The 18,907-nt window shown below is 37.2% G+C and overlaps 1 protein-coding gene across 23 annotated transcripts in view; it reads left to right on the forward strand.

Annotated features, from left to right (window-relative positions):
* UBR2 (ubiquitin protein ligase E3 component n-recognin 2) overlaps positions 1 to 18,907 on the forward strand; it is a 130,069-nt gene that overhangs the window by 16,922 nt on the left and 94,240 nt on the right. The window lies entirely within an intron of this gene.

The raw sequence follows: 18,907 nt of genomic DNA on the forward strand, positions 1-18,907 counted from the left end.
TTAAAAGTACATGTTCCCATGAAACCCAGTACCCTGGTAAAATGACATGGAGTCTGTTATTTGGAAAGATGAAATATGGTTATTGGCATTCTGGGGGAGTTTCTAAACTAGACCCTTAAGGATAAAAGTGATTAATGTCTTTGGATAAAGGTTTTCTTTAACCAGAAAAAATGAAATTCAGGAGTCTTTTATGGGTATTACTTAAAAAAGGAATCTATGAAGAGAATTAGGTTAGTTTTTCTGTTATTTGTTCTTAGTTTCTAAAATTGTTTAGGTCACAAATTACCTCACTGAAGCCCCTGTGATGTCAGAAAAAGCTATCTCTGTTTTCAAGCAGTAGGCTAAAAATTTCTGTATTTGTCTATACTTAGTTCTCTATTAGGAAAAGTATAGTCAAATTTAGCACTTGTTATTCCTTTCTAAATAGATGGTTATTCTTGGGGCAGTAGTCTTAGTGCTAATTTTGATCATGACTGTGTATTTGACATTTTATAACCATTAAGAGAGGTAAAAGATTAGTAGAATTTGAAATCATACTTTGGTGTGAGGTTTAAATTTGAATTTGAATTTAACACCAAGTTAGATTCAGTTCCATCATTTTTGCCATGTAGTTAAATGAAGAACATCCTTTTTAACATTTAAAAACTTACTCCAAAAGGTTCTCTTGTGATGCAACAGGTTAAGGATCTGGTGTTGTCACTGCAGTGGCCTGAGTTGCTGTTTTGGCAGCAAATTCGATCCCTGGCTTGGGAACTTGCACATGCTGCAGGCACGGCCAACAAAAAAATTTTTAAGTGAGAGAACTTAATCCATGAATGTTATACATAACTAGAAGTTGGGATTGGGAGTTATGTTACCATCAGGTAGGAATATTCTTTAGCATATGTTTTCAGATTGAACTTTATGATGCTTTCTTATATACTTTATTTAACGGTTTTGCTTGTTTAATTTTTTTAAAACTCTGATTCTGTCAAGTTATGATAAATGAGGTTATATGCTAAAAATAACAAACAACCCCTACAATCTCAGAGACCTTGAATACCCAGAATACATTTATCACTCAGACTGTGTGACCAGTACAGATAGTGGGGTTGATGAGTAGAGGGTTCACACTGTGTTACATCTCCAGAAACTTAGCGTAATACTTTTAGGGTTCACCACAGCAAGGGAAGAGTAGAGCTAGAGGATCTTGCACAGCAAATAAATTGCTCTCTTTCAGAAATGACAGCCATGCCCACATCCCTTTAGTGAGAACTAGATAGAAAGCCTCTGTCTGACTGCAAATGCAAAACAGGGCAGGGAAGTGTTAATTCTCCTGGGTCTGGAGGAGAGGCAGACTTGGAAGTGGATGAATTTTCATTGATTTTTAGGGATCTGGGAGTTATTTTTGCTCCCTCACAGAGTTGTTAGGAAAAAGTAAAGTAATGTATATAAAAGCACTTTATATGCTTTTGGGAACTATAAGGAATTTTTATATGTAAGATTGTTTAAATACTCAGTCTTAAAATAAGTTAATGAGTGTGAGTAATAAATATCTTAAAAGAATTTGAGATAGTTTCATTCCCTTTCCGTCTGGAAATATAAAACTCTAATATGGAAGAACCACTTATTTCCAGTAAGAAGGGTTGTTTATTCAGTTTCATGCTTTTTAAAAAACTTAAACTCTAGATCTCTTCTTAGGAGAGTTCTATTTTAAGACTATTTCATTTTAACATGAATAGTCTAGAAATTGAAATCAGTATTGTGTTAGTTTAAAAAATATTGATTACCTCTAATTATGGATATGATACACAAATGAAGTTATATTGTATGTATTGTAAATGTGGCTTTCTTTTTCATGAAACAGTTTATCTCAGAGATCTTTTCCAATCCGTATATATAAATCTGTCATTCTTATAACAGCTGATTTCCATAATAAGGACAGGCCATGATTTATTTGATTGCCATAATAATGAAATTAGAAATGGGAAACTTCTAGGATTTTTTTTTGCCTGTAGCAAACCATGCTACACTCTGTTTATACATGCCTCTTTTTATACACGGTTCAGTACTTTTCAAGGTAGATACCTAGAAATAGAATTTCAACAGTACGTATTGTCAGTGTGGCCTGCAAAATATTGGGATTTCCCTTGATTGTCTTGCTCTCCAGGATAAAATAACAGGGAGTGGATAGTTAATATCGCCTGGATAGTTTGGATTCATTGTCTAAAATGAATCTTGTATTCTTGGTTTGGAGATTTGTCATCATTTTTATATATTATGCACCAGTTTGGTGTAAGATTGAACATAAGGGTACTTGGGGTGTAATATCAACTTTACATGTATGCCTTTATCCAGATGTTAGGAAATAGTAGAGCTATGAGTAAATCACTATGGAGTAATCCTTTCAGGTAAGGAAACTCGGATTTATATCACCAAAATTTTTCTGTTGATACCCTATTTGAATTCTTCATGCTTTTTTCAGAGGAAAATTTACGTATCCCAAAAGGCACAAATCATAAATGTACACTTTTGAAAATAGTTAACATCCTGTAACTCACATCCTACCAAGATAGAGAACATTTCCATCTGACTAGAAATTTCTTTCTTAATAGCTCTAGTCCCTGGGTAACCACTGTTCTGATATTTTCACCTTAGATTAGTTTTGTCTATTCTAGAACTTCATCAATGTGAATTCATACTCATTTGTGCTGGCTTCTTTTACTCAGGATAATGCATATCAGAGTCATCCACGATGCTATGATTATTAGAAATTGCTTCCATTTTTATTGCTGAATAATTTTTCATTGTATGAATGTACTGTATTGCCCGTAATCCATTGTCGTATTTATGGAACATTTGTTGTTTCAAATTAAGACTCATAAATAAAGCTATGACTTTTTCTAATCAATTCATTCTTTTTTTAGTGGCAATTTTAAATATTGAAAGGAAAATGGTAGTTCATTTCACAAATCATATGAGCTTATGCCAACATTATTCTAAATGCAATGTATTAAAGTATTAGACATTATTATACTGTGCTTAACTCTTTCTATGTGTTTAAAACACCAAATAATAAATCCTGCACTATTAAAAATCTTCAGCTTTTTTTTTTTAGGGCCACACCTGCAGCATATGGAAGTTCCCAAGCTAGGGGTGGAATCGGAGCTACAGCTGCCAGCCACAGCCACACCAGATCTGAGCTGCGTCTGCGACCTACACCACAGCTCATGGCAGTGCCGGATCCTTAACCCACTGAGTGAGGCCATGGATCGAACCCACAACCTCGTGGTTCCTAGTTGGATTCGTTTCCACTGCCATGATGGGAACTCCAAAAATCTTCATCTTTTTATGATGCATTTCAGGAATATTAAGATGCCATTAATATTCCTAGACAGTCATGTAATAGGGTGAACATGCTTAGCTGATGAATTAGTTGCTGGCTATGGCCATTTATAAACAAGTCTTTTTTGTGAACATATGTTCAATTTTTCATTGATAAATCCCCGGGAGTGGAATTGCTGTGTCAAAGGGCAGGTATTTTTGAACTCAATAAGATACTGCCAAAACTTTATTCAAAATGTTTTTTTGTCCTACCAGTAATATTCCACTTGCCCCATATTCTCACCAACATTTAATGTTGTCAGTCTTTTAAATTTTAGCTATTCTATATAATGGTATCTCATTATGGTTTTAATTTTCTCTGATGACTAATGATGTTGGTGCAATTTTATATGTGCTCATTGCCCATTCCTCTAACTTCTAAAGGTTTTGTCAAGTCTTTTGCCTGCCTCTTATTGGCTTTTTCGTCTTTTTATTATTGAGTTTTGGAGTTCTTTATATATTCTGGATACAAGTCCTTTGTCAGACATGTTTTGTGAGTATTTCCTCCCAGTCTCTGTCTTGCCTATATGGCATCTTTTGATGGCAGAGGTTTTAAATTTTGATGGAGTCTAAAAAAATTACCAATTTTTAAATTTTGTGATTGTTTCCTGTGTTAAATGTCATGGAGTTCCTATTGTGGCTGAGTGGTAATGAACCCAACTAGTATCCATGAGGATGCAGGTTTGATCCCTGGCCTTGCTCAGTGGGTTAAGGATATGGCATTGTCATGAGCTGTGGTGTAGGTTGCAGACTCGGCTCGAATCTGGTGTTGCTGTGGCGTAGGCTGGCAGCTGCAGCTCCGATTCAACCCCTAGCCTGGGAACTTTAATATGCCCATGAGTGGCTGTAAAAAGAAAAAAAAAGTGCCTTCTCCCAGGTGGCAAAGAAATTCTCCGTGTTTTCTTCTATAAACTTTGAAATTTTAGATTTTATGTCTGGGTCTGTGATCTCAGAACTGATTTTTTACTGCTTGAGGTGTAGGAGTTGAGCTTCATTTATTTATCACATGTGGGGATCCATTTGTTCTGGCACCATTTTTTCCTTTGCCCATTGAATTGCTTTGGTACCTCATCAAAAAGCATTTGACTGCATTAGTGTGGGTTTCAGAACACATTAATCAATTCCTTCATTGATATGGCTATTCCTTTTTGGTTGTTGTTGTTGGTTTTTTTTTTTTTACTTTTTAGAGCCACACCCTCAGCATATGGAGGTTCCCAGGCTAGGGGTCTAATCAGAGTTGTAGCCGGCAGCCTACACCATAGCCACAACCACGCCAGGTCCAAGCCACATCTTTGACCTACACCACAGCTCACGGCATGTCGGATCCTTAACCCACTGGGCAAGGCCAGGGGTCGAACCTGTGTCCTCATGGATACTAGTCAGATTCATTTCTGCTGAGCCGCGACAGGAACTCTGTTATGGCTGTTCTTATGCCAGTAACCACATTAACTTGATTTCTGTAACTTTGTAGTAAACCTTTACTTGATTCCATTTCTTTTCCTTTAAAATTTCTTTTGTCTATTTCAAGTCCTTTGCATTTTATAGATTTTAGAATTAGCTTATCAATTTTTTTCAGTTTTTATTTTTAAGAAAGACTACTGAGATTAGGATTGCATTGAATCTTCAGATTTGGGGAGAATTGATGTTTTCACAATACTGAGTTTTCAAATCCATGAATATCTTTACTTCTCCATTTACTAAGGTCCTCTTTAATCTCTTTTTAAAATGTCTTAAGGGTTTTTATTTAGAAGTTGTGCACACCTTTTATTATATTTTTTCCAAGTATTTTATGATGGTGTTTTTTTTTTTTTTCCTTAATTTTAGTTTCAGTCTTCTTCTGCAAGTACAAAGAAATGGAGTTGGTTTCTGATATTGATCTTGTGTCCTGTAGCTTTGCTAAATTTGCTTAGTAGTTCTAATTGTTTTCTTCTGGTTTTTGTTCTTTAGAGTTTTTACATAACCATGTTCTCTCTGAATGGAGACAGTCTTATTTGTTTCTTTCCAGTCTTTCTGCCTTTTTTTGTGTGTGGTGGGGGGCTTCATGAAGGCATTCTTCATTTCTATGTCAATGTTCATGATCTCTGGCTTTTCTTTTTGGTTCTTTCTTAGGATTTCCATCTCTGTTTATATTGCCCATCTGTTCTTGCAGGGCGTATACTGTATCCATTAGAGCTCTTAGCATTTAATCATAGTTGCTTTAAATTCCAGGTCTGATAATTCCATTATCTGAATCTGATTGTGATTCTTGCACTGTCTCCTCAAAATGTATTTTTTGCCTTTTAGTATGTCTTAGAATTTTTTCTTGATCACTAGGCATATGATATACTGGATAAAAGAGATGCTTGTAAATAGGCCTTTAATGATGTGGTGATAATGGCTCAGGGAGGAGAAAGATTCCATAGTCAGTGATTAGAAGTCAGTCTTTTAGTGAGCCTGTGCTTCTGGGCTGTGAACCTCATATGTCTCAGTGCCCCACTATTTTCCCCTCTAGTGTGCCAGCATAGCTAGAATAGGCTGGAATTGGATATTTCCCTTTTCCAGGTCAGTTTGACTGCTAACACCCCAGCAGGTAGGCTCTGATTAAATAGTTTCTTCTGTGGGCAGACTTGTTAAGAACAGAGGCCCTGGCGTATTTCAAAATGGTTCCTTTTACACTTCCTCTAGTGGAAGTGCAAGAGGATTTTTCTCTGATATTCACTATGAGAACCTAGTAGAGCTCCAGGAAATAAAACTCTAAAGTGTGGGAGCCCCCAATCACTGGGTCCCCTGGAATTTTTAATTTCTCAAACTTATCCGCAATGAACCTCCAACAATTGGTTGATTACAGTTCAAGTTTTCCTACTCTCAGCACTGGTTCCTCTGGAGGTTTGTGCTAGTGGGTTTCTACTCTCATAAGTTATGATTTTCAGTATTCACCTGTTGGATTTCCCAGTTTGGGGGTTAGCAGTTTGCCCTGTGACTTTACTTACCTTGCAGATGTGAGAAGAGTTGCTGATATTTCAGCTTGTTAACTTTTTCCTTGTTAAGACAAAGTGGTAACCTCCAAATGTATTACATGCTGAACTGGAAACTTCACGTCTGCACTCATTTTTTTTTGTTGTTGTTAAAGTTATCATCCTGAATATAGAATTCTGGCTGATAATTTTTTCCCCCTTTTCAACGTTTTAAAGGTCTTCCATATCTCCTGACCTCTGTGGTTTCTTATGATAAGTCAGCTTATGTGAATTGTGCTGATTTTCCCTAGCTGTCTCCAAGACTTTTACTTTACCTTTGAATTTTAGCAGTTTGACTATGATATGTTTAGCTATGTGTTCTTTGTATTTATTTTCTTGAGGTTCCTTGAGTTTCTTGGATCTGTAAGTTGATGTCTTTAATCAGATTTGGGAATTTTAGGTTATTACTTCAAATATATTTTCTGCCTTGTTTTTTCCACTCCGGGGGTCCCAGTTACATAGTATAATTGAGAGACTCTAAATAGTAGTACAGCAGTTCATATGAATAACATTAATATAAACTTATTAATTAAATATATGTGTAACAGGAGTTTATTTATGTATAGATGGCAGATGCTCTAAACATTTTTTCTATTTTATGTTTTTATTACTCAATGAATTTATTACATTTATAGTTGTACAGTGATCATCACAACCCAATTTTAGAGCATTTCCATCCCGCACCCCCAGCGTATCCCCCCACCCCCCAGCCTGTCTCTTTCGGAAACTGTAAGTTTTTTCAAAGTCTGTGAGTCAGTGTTTGTTCTGCAAAGAAGTTCATTGTGTCCTTTGTTCAGATTCCACATGTCAGTGAAAGCATTTGATGTTGGTGTCTCACTGTATGACTGACTTCACTTAGCATGATAATTTCTAGGTCCATTCATGTTGCTGAAAATGCCGGTCTTTCTTTCCTTTTAATGGCTGAGTAATATTCCACTGTGTATATGTACCACATCTTCTTGATCCACTCCTCTGTCGATGGACATTTAGGTTGTTTCCATGCCTTGGCTATTGCAAAGAGTGCTGCAATGAACATTGGAGTATATGTATCTTTTCGAGTCATGGTTTTCTCTGGATAGTTGCCCAGGAGTGGGAATGCTGGATCCATTTTTAGTTTTCTGAGGAATCACCATACTGTTTTCCACAGTGGTTGCACCAGTTTACATTCTCACCAAAAGTGTAATAGGGTTCCTTTTTCTCCATACCCTCTCCAGCACTTATTGTTTGTAGACTTTTTGATGATGGCCATTCTGGCTGCTGTAAGGTGGTACCTCATCGTGGTTTTGATTTGCATTTCTCTAATGATAAGTGATGTTGAGCATCTTTTCGTGTGTTTTTTGGCCGTGTGTATGTCGTCTTTGAAGAATCATCTGTCTAGATCTGCCCATTTTTCGATGGGGTTTTTTGTTGTTGTTGTTGTTGTTATGGAGCGGTAGGAGGTGTTTACAAATTTTGGAGATGAATCCCTTGTCAGTCAATTCATTTGCAAAGATTTTTTTCCCATTCCGTGGGTTGTCTTTCCATTTTGTTTAGGGTTTCCTTTGCTGTGCAGAAACTTTTAAGTTTAATCAAATCCCATTTTTTTTTTGTTTTTATTGTCATTAAGAGGTGGATCTGAGAAGATGTTGCTGTTCTTTATGTTGGAGAGTGTTTGGTCTGTTTTCCTCTAAGAGTTTTAGAGTATTTGGTCTTATATCTTTAATCCATTTTGAGTTTATTTTTGTGTATGGTGTTAGGGAGTGTTCTAATTTCATTCTTTTACATGCAGTTGTCCAGTTTTCCCAGCACCACTTATTGAACAGGCTGTCTTTTCTCCGTCACATATTCTTGCCTCCTTTGTCATAGATATGTTGACTGTAGGTGCATGGGTTTAATTCTGGGCTTTCTGTCCTGTTCCACTAATGTATATTTCTGTCTTTATGCCGGTACCGTATGATTTTGATGACTATAGCTTTTTAGTATGGTCCGAAGTCAGGGAACCTGATTCTTTCAGCTCGGTTTTTCTTTTTCAGGATGTCTTTGGCTATTCTGAGTCTTTTGTGTTCCAAACAAACTTTTAAAAATCAAATCGCGAGAAGAGGAGGGTACAAATGCAGGACACTGGAGATGCACTTGCAGTTAAGAGACCAACAACTTAAAACAATCTTGTGTATATATAGACTCTTATATCAAAACTTCAGAGTAACTGCAAACCAAAAATCTGCAGTTGAAACACAGACAAATAAGAAAAATCAACCCAAATACAACACTAAAGATAGTCATCAAACCACAAGAGGAGAGAACAAGAGAAGAAGGGAAGAAAAAAGAGCAACAAAAACAAACCCAAAGCAATCAATAAAATGGCATTAAGAACATACATAGCAATAATTGCCTTAAATGTTAATGGACTAAACGCCCCAACCAAAAGACATAGACTGGCTGAATGGATACAAAAACAAGACCCATATGTATGCTGACTTCAAGAGACCCACTTCACTTCTAGGGACACATACAAATTGAAAGTGAGAGGATGGAAGAAAATATTCCATGCAAATGGGAATCAAAAGAAAGCTGGAGTAGCAATACTCATATCAGACAAAATGGATCTTAAAAGAGAAAATGTTATAAGAGACAAGGACACTACATAATGATCAAAGGATCAATCCAAGAAGAAGATATAACAGTTTTTAATATCTACGCACCCAACATAGTTTCACCACAGTATATAAGGCAACTGCTAACAACCTTAAAAGGACAAATCGACAATAACACAATAATAGTGGGAGACTTTAACACCCCACTCACAGCAATGGTCAGGTCATCTAAACATTTTTAAAAAGGGATCCATAATCAAGAGAGGGGTACTTTGACCAACCCAACATACCTTTAATGTAATGACATTTAACAACTGGTACTATAACTATATGCATGCTCTCTTCTGTTAAATGATGGGCTTCTGGAGGATAAGACACTAGGTTTACTCCTTTTTATAATTACATACAAATAAAAAGACAATGGTTCTCAGATTTTTACAATCCAAAAATGTTGGAGTTCTTTTGTGGCTCAGTGGTGATGAACCCGACTAGTATCCATGAGGATGCAGGTTCAATTCCTGGCCTCCAGCAGGTTAAGATCTGATGTTGTTGTGGTGTAGGTCGCAGATGAGGCTCAGATCCAGCATTGCACTGGCTGTGGTGAAGGCTGGTAGCTACAGCTCCAGTTCTACCCCTAGCCTGGGAACTTATATATGCTGCGGGTGCAGACCTAAAAAAAAAAAAAAAAATGTTGTCTATGAGAGGCAAAGCAAAGACAGAAAGTCACTAAAAATAGATATAGTGGAGAAAAATATACCAGGCAAAAACTATGGTACAAAAGAAAGCTAGAGTGGCAGTTTTCATATTTGACAAATAGAGTTTTTATGGTAGAAAATGTAAGGAACACAAAAAGACAGCCCAGTAAAAAAATGAGCAGAGGTTTTGAATAAATATTTCTCCAGATATTCTGGTGGGTTATAATTGTACAACCTTGTGGGTATAGTAAGAACCACTAAGTTGTATACTTTAAGAAGGTGAATTTTATAATACTTGAATTATATATCAGTTTTTTTAAAAGTGACCTGTGTATTTAGTCTTCAAGGAAACCTTAGTTAATTCTCAAAGCTCAAAGAGCCATACAAATTGTTCTCCCACTATATTTATGGCAATAAAATTAGAAATAGATGAAGTTCCCATGTGGCACAGTAGGTTAAGGATCGAGCGTTAGTACAACTGCAGTGCAGATTCAGTCCCTGGCCCAGGACTTCTGCATGGCATGGGTGTGGCCAAAAAAAGGAAAGAAAAACATTAGAAACAAATAACACAAGGGTAAGTTAAATAAAATTTGGAAACTAACATTGCTAACGTTAAGTAAAAGAAAATAATTGAAATTACTAAGGAAATTTAGCAACAGAACAATAATAAAAAGATTACATGTTGAAATTAGTATTTAGAAAAATGTATAATTTTAAAATATTTGCCCCCCCAAAAGGAAAGGTTAAAAATAAGCTCTATAAACATACATTTCCAGGCTGTCTCTGCTGAAAGGGCCCAGAAACAATGAAACTCCCATAGCAGTGAGTATACCCACCTAGTACCCAAATACTGGTTTCTAAATACCATTGTCCAAAAAAAAGGTATCAGAGTTCCATGGAGAAGCAGTTGATTCCAGGGCAGGGACAGGGAAAATACCAAACATCTTATCTTGCCAGAAGGTAAGAAAGTGCTCAGAAAGGAAGGGGGCATGTTGAAAGGACATAGAGGCCAACCCAAAAGAGTTCCCAATGGCTGAAGCTGAAACAATGTAAGCAATAAAATAAGTAATGATAGTCTTAAATTATAACCCATAGAATAAAATAAATACCCATAAGATCATATCATTTGAATAAACAGAAGAGCAGGGATGTTTTCAGTAGTTTTCCTATATTGAAGAGTTCTATTGAATAAAACAGGAAATGAGAGAAGAAGAAAATCACCTTAAGGCAAATAGCAGAGTAATGCTTGTAGGCAAGGTCTGGATGCTAACACTAGTGGGCAAAAGTTTGAGGAGAAATAGGAGGATATTTGCATAGTCAGAAAATATCTCCCCAAATACATTTAATTACAAAATGAACAATAACTACAGTGAAGAAATCTGGCTGGTAGACATCATCTTAACAAAGTGAGCAAAGATAACATCTCTAGTAATAAGACAGCACATGATCACGTGCCCGCTGTTATGATGCACTGAGAACACAGCATCACTTCCCCGGTATTGTCAAAAAATGCGTAACTCAATCTGAGCGTGAAAACATCAAACAAACCCAAATTGTGGGATATCTACAAAATAACTGACCGGGAGTTCCCGTCGTGGCTCAGTGGTTAACGAATCTGACTAGGAACCATGACGTTGTGGCTTCAGTCTCTGGCCTCGCTCAGTGGTTTGAGGATCTAGCTTTTCTGTGAGCTGTGGTGTTGGTCACAGACACGGCTCAGATACCGCATTGCTGTGGCTGTGGCATAGGCTGGCGGCTACAGCTCTGATTCGACCCCTAGCCAGGAACCTCCATATGCCGGGGGTGCAGCCCTAGAAAAGACAAAAAAAAAAAAAAAGTACTCTTCAAAAGTCAAGAAAAGACTGAGAAACAGTCACAAATTTGGAGGAGACTAAGGAGAAATGATATCTAATGTAATGTGGGAGCCTGTGTTGGATCATGGAAGAGAAAGAAAGGACCGTAGTGGGAAAGCTGATGATATTTGAATAAGGTCTCTAATTAATAATATTGTGTCAATGTTAATTTTTCTCATATTATGTTTAATATTAAGGATAGCTTGGTAAGGGTGTAAAGGGCTCTACTGTTTTTGCAACTTTCCTGAAAATTATTTCAGAGGTAAAAAAGAAAAACAAGGTAAACATTGAGTTCAAGAGGTTAGTAGAAATATGGAGTCCCCATTGTGGCTCATCTGGTTAAGAACCCAACTAGTCCCATGAGAATGTGGATTCGATCCCTGGCCTTGCTCTGTGGGTTAAGGATCTGGGCATTGCTGCAAGCTGCAGTGTAGCTTGCAGATGAGGCTTGAATCCATTGTTTCGGTGGCTGTAGTGAATGCTGGCAGCTACAGCTCCAATTTGACACCTAGTCTGGAAACTTCAGGTGCAACTGCAAAAAGGGAAAAAAAAAAGTTAGTAAAAATAGAACAATTGAGCACACTCAAATGAAAAAGAAGAAAAGAAATAAAAACGTTTTTTTAAATGAAACAAGGAATTCCTGTTGTGGAGCAGTGGGTTAAGGATCTGGCCTTGCCACAGCAGTGGTGTAGGTCACAGCTGTGAGTTGGATTTGATCCCTGTCCTGGGAACTTTCACATGCCATGATGCAGCAAAAAAGGAAAAAGAAAAAAAAAAAAGTTAAAAGTTAAGATATTTACTCTTTGGAATTATTAAGGCAATTTCCTGACAAGAGTGAAAAGGAAAAAGAGAAATGTAAATATATGAAATTCAGAATAAGATTGACAAGTACACTCATGGTATTTCTTTTGGTGGTGTCATTCCTCTCTGTTGCTGTGATTAAAAAGCAAATATGTTTTGGAATAAGAAATGAGGGTGGTGGAGTTCCCGTCGTGGCGCAGTGGTTAACGAATCCGACTAGGAACCATGAGGTTGCGGGTTCGGTCCCTGGCCTTGCTCAGTGGGTTAACGATCCGGCGTTGCCATGAGCTGTGGTGTAGGTTGCAGACGCGGCTTGGATCCTGAGTTGCTGTGGCTCTGGCGTAGGCCGGCGGCTACAGCTCCGATTCGACCCCTAGCCTGGGAACCTCCATATGCCGCAGAAGCAGCCCAAAGAAATAGCAAAAAAAAAGACAAAAAAAAAAAAAAAAAGAAAAGAAAAGAAATGAGGGTGGTAGTATCTAATCTGATTCTAAGATTTGAGAAATTTTTACAGTGCCCAACAGGTACTAAGTTTTTTTAGTCTAACTATTTGATAAACAGAATGGTCTAACCATTTGGTCTGGTGGTGCCCTGGAAAAAAACTGTTGAGACAACAAAGATGCCATGAACCAAGAAAGTTTGACAGCCTCTGAAATATGAAAATTGTGAACAAGTAATTGCTTTACAAAAATTAAAAAGATGGTTGAAATAAATTTGTAGAAAAATGATAGGCAGCTTGAATGCAGTATGAAAACATTGGAATGGTAGTCAAAGATCTTTCCTCCCAAAAATCCCATACCTGGATGACTGTGTATAAGTGAGTTCTACCAGATTTTAGTGGAACAATTCCTTAAAACAGTAACTACAGAAAGTGAGGAAACAGTGAAAACTGTAACTATGAAGCTACTATAAGGTTGATTTCAAACTCTGATAAATTTAAGAGGCGGTATTATAAAGCCATTTCCCTTGTTAACATAGATGAAAGAGTCCTAAATAAAATATTAGCTATCTGAATCCAAGAATATGCTAAGAGAATAATGCATCATGATCAAATGGAAATTAGTTCAGGAATCCAAAGATCATCTTTAAAACATTTATTAATGTAATTCACCATTTTAAATAGTTGAGAGAAAAAAAATATGTTTTTCTAGAAAAGCATTTTATAAATCTCAATAATTGTTGCTGATTTAATTCTTAGCAAACAATATATAAGGGAACTTTTTGAGGATTTGTGTATTGGATTTTTTTTTAAGTTTTTTATTACGGACATTTTCAAACATAGTAAAGATAGAGTGAATGATGCAATAGACCTGACAGGTACTCATTGCTCAGCTTTAGCAATTGCTAACATGTGACAACTTTTTGTAATCTATGCACACACACACACACACATATTCTTTCCTGCCCTGCCGGATTATTTTGCAGCAAATTCCAGACAGCATACTTTTTAAAATCAATATGTACTACAACCATTAATATCCTAAAATAATTGACACTGATTTCTTAATGTTATCTAATACCTAGCAGAGTTGAAATTGTCCCAGTTGATTCACAAACGTGGATTCAGAGTTCACACATTGTTTTTGGCTGTTGTTACTCATTCTTTCTTTTACTCTGTAATAATTCCTTTACCTCTTTCTTTTTTCCATTTTATGTTACTAAGAAACCAGGCCATTTGTCCTATGGAATTTTCCACATTCTGGATTTGGCTGATTGTGTCCTCATAGTGTTGCCTAACATGTTTCTTTTTTCCCTGTATTTCCTCTAAGTGGGTAGTTGGGCTTGATTAAAATCTGTTATGGAGGGGGTAGATAATAATTTCATAATTATTATCATAATTATTCATAATTATTGACTTTTAACTTAATTCTTCTTTTTTTTTTTTTTTTTTTTTTTGTCTTTTTGCTGTATCTTGGGCCGCTCCCGCGGCATATGGAGGTTCCCAGGCTAGGGGTCCAATCGGAGCTATAGCCACCGGCCTATGCCAGAGCCACAGCAACTCGGGATCCGAGCCGCGTCTGCAACCTACACCACAGCTCACGGCAACGCCGGATCGTTAACCCACTGAGCAAGGCCAGGGACCGAACCCGCAACCCCATGGTTCCTAGTTGGATTCGTTAACCACTGCGCCACGACGGGAACTCCTAACTTAATTCTTAATATCAGGAGGCAGATGATTGCTTTTGTTTTGTTAAGTTTGATTGGTAGATTTAGGTACCTGGCAGATGCAACTATTGTAAAGGTCTCCATTAACTTTTTTTTTTTTTTTTTTGGCTGCGCCCACAGCATGTGGAAGTTCCCAGGCCAGGTTTCAGGCCCACCTCACAGCAATGACTCAAGCCATAGCAGTGACGAAACCAGATTCTTAACCCACTATGCCATAGGGAACCTCCTTCATTAGCCTTTTTACCTGATGTTTTAGCAGTCACTGATGCTTGCTGTCTGAATCATTATTTCATTAGAGGTTAGCAGAATGGTGCTATTATAACTTATCATCTCTTATTAGCTAGTCTTCTATAAAAGAAACACAGTGCCTCATCAATCCTTTCATTACCTTGAGGCACAGTTTATACAGGAAAGGCAAGGTAAATGCTTGGTTCTTTTTAGAAGAGCACTTGCTTAATAAACTTACAGTGAATGTAGTACTTAATGGAGAACCTTTAGATATGTTTACTTTAATATCTAAAGCAAGTCAAGGATGCCTGCTATTACTGTTGCTATTTAACATATTATTAGAGGTCCTTATCAGCAGTATAAGGGGGAAAAAAAGAAATAAAAGGTATAACTATTGTAAGAAAAAAGACAAAGTGGTCATTATGTGCAGACTGTATACTCATTTACTTTGGGGGGGAAGAAACAGAATCAGCAAACCACTAGAACTGCCCTTAGTTTACCAAGGGTATTATAAATCTATTTTCATCATTCTTAACCAACTAGAAAATGAGACTTTTAAAAAATATATGTATCATTAAAAAAAAAAAAAAACCTACACAGCGAGTTCCCATCGTGGCTCAGTGGTTAACAAATCTGACTAGGAACCATGAGGTTGTGGGTTCGGTCCCTGGCCTTGCTCAGTGGGTTAAGGATCCGCCATTGCTGTGAGCTGTGGAGTAGGGTGCAGACGCGGCTTGGATCCCGAGTTGCTGTGGCTGTGGTGTCGGCCAGCAGCTACAGCTCCGATTAGACCCCTAGCCTGGGAACCCCCATATGCTGCGGGAGTGGCCCTAGAAAAAGGCAAAAAGACAAAGAAAAAAAAAAAAAAAAAAAAACCTACACAGTACCTAGATATTAGTCTAATCAAGAATATATAGGACTCATATTAAGAAAACATTAAAACTTCAGGAAAAGATACAAGAAATAATCATGGACATGATAAGTTACTCTTACAAGGATGTTATTACTACTGAAGTTTTTTAATAAATTCTACATAATCTCTGTCAAAATTTTAACTGAGTATTTTTAGGTATTCTAAAACTTACCATGTAGAAGAATAAATAAGAATTCATGAATAGCTAAATCAACCTTTAAAAAAGGAGTATAAAGGAGTTCCCGTCGTGGCGCAGCGGTTAACGAATCTGACTAGGAACCATGAGGTTGCGGGTTCGGTCCCTGGCCTTGCTCAGTGGGTTAACGATCCGGCGTTGCCATGAGCTGTGGTGTAGGTTGCAGACGCGGCTCGGATCCCGCGTTGCTGTGGCTCTGGCGTAGGCCGGTGGCTACAGCTCCGATTGGACCCCTAGCCTGGGAACCTCCATATGCCGCAGGAGCGGCCCAAGAAATAGCAACAACAACAACAACAAAAGACAAAAAAAAAAAAAAGGAGTATAAGGAGTACCTGTCGTGGCTGAGCGGAAGCAAATCTGACTAGCATCTGTGAGGATGCGGGTTTGATCCCTGGCCTCATTCACTGGGTTAAGGATCCAGTGTTGCCGTGAGCTGTGGTGTAGGTAGCAGATGCAGCTCGGATCCCAAGTTGCTGTGGCTGTGGCATAGGCTGGCAGCTGCAGCTCTGATTTGACCCCTAGCCTGGGAACCTCTATATGCTGTACTCGGACCTGAAATAAATAAGTAAAGAGAATAAAGGGAACTTACCCTACTAGATACTAATACATACTATAAAAAGCCATAGTTATACATAATGTGGTATAGTATAAGAAGAAACAAGTAGATCACTCCAACGTATTAGAGAACTAAGGTAGAGGAGTTCCTGTCCTGGCTCAGTGGTAAACAAACTGACTAGTATTGGTGAGTCATGGGTTCCATCACTGGCTTTGCCTAGTGGGTTAAGGATCTGGTGTTGCCATGAGCTGCAGCTCCAATTTGACCCCTAGCCTGGGAGCTTCCATGTGCCGCAGGCACGACCCTAAAAAGACAAAAAAAGTAATGTAAAATAAAATAGCTTAGGTGTAGACTCAAGGATATATAGGAACTTAATATGTTATCAAGGTGATACCACAATTAAAAGGTAAAAGTTAGATTGCTTAGTAGATGATTTTTAGAAAAAGAAAGCATTTCATTATATATGGAGAAATAAAACCATTATCTATTCTACATCGTATACAGAGGTAGATTCCAGATGGATTAAGCACCTAAATGTGGAAGATTCAATAGGAAATAATTTTCTTTAAAAATGTATATATATTTATGACCTAGGATTGGGGAAAGAACTTCTGAAACCTTAAAGCACAAATTAGAGAGTTCTATTTAACAGAGGACCCCATGGGCAAAACTATTACACAAGTGACAAATGGGAGTAAATATTTGCATTGTTTAAATTGCCAAGTGACCAGTAACAACTAAACTAGATTATAGAGGGAACTCTTGCAAATAAACAATCCAAAGCTATCCCAGCAGAAAAATGGGCAAAGAATATAAACATGCAATTTATAGAAAAGGAAACCCTCAAAGCAATAAGCATGTGAAGAGTTGCTCAAACATAGTAGCATTCAGATATCATTTTGTATATGTTAAGCCGGCACATATTAGAAAACTAGATAAAAACCAAATGCTGATGAAATGCAGGGCTATAAAAACCCTCACACGCCGCTGGGGGACATGCAGCCATTTTGGACAGTAGCATGGCACTCAGAATAAGAACTTTACATGTATATGACCCAGCAGGTCTGCTTTTGCATTTATATGCCAAAGAAAGTCTCAGATCCATAAGAGAACATTTACTGGGATGCTCACTGCAGCATTATTTGTGGTAGAAACGCATTGGAGCTAATCCCAAGTGTCCAGTGCAGGGATAGTAGAGAAAATGTTTTGCATACATGTCGCGCATATAATATAATGATTAGAAGCAGCAAATCAGATGTACACATACAAAATGAATGGTTATGTTACAGAATTGAAAAAGAACAGAATGAAATATAACAATGCGATATGCACACATCAAAAATACACGCACTCGGAGTTCCTGTTGTGGCACAGCCGAAATGAATCCGACTAGGACCCATGGAGGTTGCGGGTTGGATCCCTGGCCGCACTCAGTGGGTTAAGGATCTGGCATTGCCATGAGCTGTGGTGTAGGTCAGACTCGGCTTGGATCTGGTGTTGCTGTGGCTGTGGTATAGGCCAGCAGCTACCACTCCAATTTGACCCCTAGCCTGGGAACCTCCATATGCCATGGGTGTGGACCTAAAAAGCAAAAAAAAAAAAAAAAAAAAAAAAAACCACTCAATAAACAATAAATTTATTATATATAGCACAGGAAATTGTATTCAATATCTGTAATAACCTGTGGTATTATAGAATCTGAAAAAATGTATATGTATATCCAGATCACTTTGCTGTGCACCTGGAACTAACACAATATGATAAATCAACTCTCTTCCAATTTTTTAAAAAGAATTAAAAAGACACACTCAAAAACATTTTGCAAAAAATAAGGAAAAAAAAGTAGAAACAGTGTAAATGTCCATCAGCTGATTGAATAAACAAAATCTGGATTAAAAAAAACCATTTTGCAAGAACATGTACAAACAAAAGGTCACACAATAAGCACAGTAGAAGTGGTTGCCTGTGGGGATACAGAAACAAGGATAAGGGGAAATTTAAAGATTTTCATGACTCCTCATTTCATTTCATAGAATTATAGAGGTTCTCTTATTTAAGATATGATCTGTAAATGTATCTAAGTGTCAGTATGATGAAAGCAAATGAAGTGACTGAGGGCATCACTATCAACCCATTCACTCTATGGAGCTTTTACTCTCTCATCAGGATGTCTTATGAACCCTATGTGTTGTGTGACCATCAGATATACAGCCAAGTGTCAAGACTCATGTCAGCCTGTATATTGACCACTTAGTATATTTAATTTCCCTTTTAAATTAGTTAATATGTTAATAGAAACAGAAATTCTAATTTTTTTTTTCATCTTAGGCATCTCACCTTTCTGGGGAGTGTATACATACATACCACTTTGAAGACCCTTGATCTGAAATACCTGTATGGAGGAAGTTATTTGAAATCTCAAGATACAGCTTAAGAATTTATAATATTCAAAATCTGTATACATTTTTGTGTTTTAATATAAAATGTGCTTTCCCCAAATCTTTAAGGAAAATCATCATTCTAGTAATATGTGCCTTCTAAGACTCCCAGAATGAAGCTGACTTCACTGA

This window comes from Sus scrofa, chromosome 7, assembly GCF_054392235.1.
Source record: "Sus scrofa isolate SSC_HxYL_T2T_F1_AM1 chromosome 7, Sscrofa_HxYL_maternal_Yorkshire_Landrace_v2.0, whole genome shotgun sequence".
Lineage (NCBI taxonomy): Eukaryota > Metazoa > Chordata > Mammalia > Artiodactyla > Suidae > Sus > Sus scrofa.